Genomic DNA, 2,271 nt, shown 5'->3' on the forward strand with positions numbered 1-2,271 from the left:
TTCCTGAGAAGGTGCGAAAACCAGAATCTGAAACATAGGTGGACAAAGTAGCCACAGATAAAAAGGAGAGGAAAAGTAGAAAAGGAAGAGCAGAAAGAGGCCAAATTAAATGACCTTTAAGGTCTCTTCTCACTCTGGAATCCCATGACAATTTCTTTTGTGTGGGACATTTGCATGCATGCATATATCTACGCAAACGTATTCAAATATTCTGGGAGAAATAGTCAAGCACATCCTGATCCCCTCATGACGCAGTTAATATCCCGGGGTTTATGACCAATGTAATCTCTGGGCAGGATCCATCCCCCAACCCCCCTCCCAGCGCATAGCTCAACGCATACCGCAATACAGCACAGAACCACCAGCCCATCTCCCCTCGCCAAAACCACACTACGCCGCGATCTCAGAGGCCAGGGGTGCACGTGAAATATAAAACCCCGAAACTACAACACAGACTGCTGCATTCGAAGCGACTGTCATTCATAAGAGCAAAAGGCGACACGCCAAATCCCCAGGCCAAACTAAAGGCATTCCGGCGCGATCCGACAGTGACAGGTCCCCCGAGAGCCGGGCGTTCACGCTAAGTCACGGGCACTTCCTCCTCCTTTCCCGAGACCTTTCATTGTCAAGAACCAGAAATTGGTTCCCGAGGATCCTTCCCACAGCCCTCACCCAAACGCAGCGGACGGATCCTTCGCAGTTTATTCCAGAGGCTGCACCTAATAAGCCATCGAAAGGGGGTGCAGGGACCCCCCCCCCCCCGCCCCCGAGTCCGTCAGACAGGGATGGAACGGCGGCCACAACCCTGCGGCTGCCTTGAGGGGCAAGGGGAGCAGCTGCAAGGGAGGGACAGGGGTAATTAATAGAGACGCAGGAGACCCAGGTAGCGAGGGGTCCACCTCCCCCGAAAGCTTTCTTAGGAGGATGGAGTTTGTGAGGAGGGCTATGTCCAAGCCACCGCAACCCCGACTCACCCTCAAGCCCTTTTCTGGCCTGTTGCCCCCTCCAACGCCCCGTTTGCTCAGAGCCCCTCTCCTTCCCCTGGGGCTGTCCGGACCTCGGGGTGCCCGCAGGCCCGGCACCCCCGCCTTAAGCCGCAGCTCCCGTGGCAGCACTTACCCGACCCGCCATCTTCGCGGACACGTCCGGCGTACTTATTCTTTACTTATTTTTGAAACTCCCCTGTCTTATCGGCTTTCAATTCCTCCCTTTAAACTTTTACATGTAGTTGCTTCCTTTTATTGTTTAAATTATTTTTACTTTTAATTTTCACCCTAGATTTATATTAGCTTTTCATTTATTAATGTTTTTATTTTTATGCCATTTTGAGCAGGAGGGCGCTGAGAGACTTGGTGGGTGCGGTAACTCCGTATTTCTTAGAGCCTACGTGCACGCCGGCGGCTTTCTCCAGGGCTCCTCTCGCGAGTCTCAGCACAGCTGGCCGTTGGCACAGCACTTTGCAGAGAGGCCTGAGTCACCGAGCCCTTGCTTTCCTCTTTGCCAGCTGCCCTTTGCCCTTTCATAGCCTTTAGCTTGAATCTTCCGGAAAGACCCACTGACATGTGCAAATGTACAGTAAGAGCACCCTGGGCGAGGACTGCCCTGCCGCAAGGAAGATCAGTCACGAGTGGTGGTTCCGAGTTCAAGTTCTGCGTGACTCCAGGCTTTTCTCTGTAGGCGTCCTTGCTTTCCTCGCTCCTGGGAGTTGGCATTTATGTTTAGCTTATGTGTAGCATGGAAAACTAAAGTTAATATTGTATTCTAATTTAAAAGTGAATTATGACTATTTTCATATTTATTAACTATGTTATATTTGTTTTTGTTTATCAAAGTAACTTGTGCCTTTACCAACCTTTGCCATTCCCCAGTGTTCTTTCATTGTAGACAGTGTATGTGGTAGGATTTGAATGTCATATGCCCTAAATTCCACCTTTAAGAACAAACAGCAACAACAAAAACCCTTGAGGTTGTTTCTTTTGTGTAGTTGCATTTCCTCACTGGGATCTCAGAATACATCATCATCAGGATAGATAGTAACAATAGGATCCTGCAAGAAGGCTGTTTCTGCCCAGTAGGTTCCCTGATGCTTTCAGCATTCATAATCTAATAGATTAGTTTTCCCAGGAGTACATGCAATTTAAGAAATACTGCCTGGGAGAGCAATGCCTTGTTGTAATGTACCCCGCGAATCACAGACGGACGCCTCAAGAAGTCAAATTAAAGAGTCACATTTATTGCAATCCGGGACTATGAGGGGCCACTCCCAAATCT

At 49.2% G+C, this 2,271-nt stretch overlaps 1 protein-coding gene across 1 annotated transcript in view; it reads right to left on the reverse strand.

Annotated features, from left to right (window-relative positions):
• LOC102755866 (vesicle-fusing ATPase) overlaps positions 1-1,152 on the reverse strand; it is a 120,039-nt gene extending 118,887 nt beyond the window's left edge. Inside the window, exon 1 of the mRNA XM_006779403.2 lies at positions 1,120-1,152. The gene's annotated coding sequence lies outside the window, so the exon portion shown is untranslated. The remainder of the gene's footprint in view (positions 1-1,119) is intronic.
• Positions 1,153-2,271: the final 1,119 nt, after the last annotated feature.

This window comes from Myotis davidii, unplaced genomic scaffold (genome assembly GCF_000327345.1).
Source record: "Myotis davidii unplaced genomic scaffold, ASM32734v1 scaffold684, whole genome shotgun sequence".
In the NCBI taxonomy this organism is placed as follows: Eukaryota; Metazoa; Chordata; class Mammalia; order Chiroptera; family Vespertilionidae; genus Myotis; species Myotis davidii.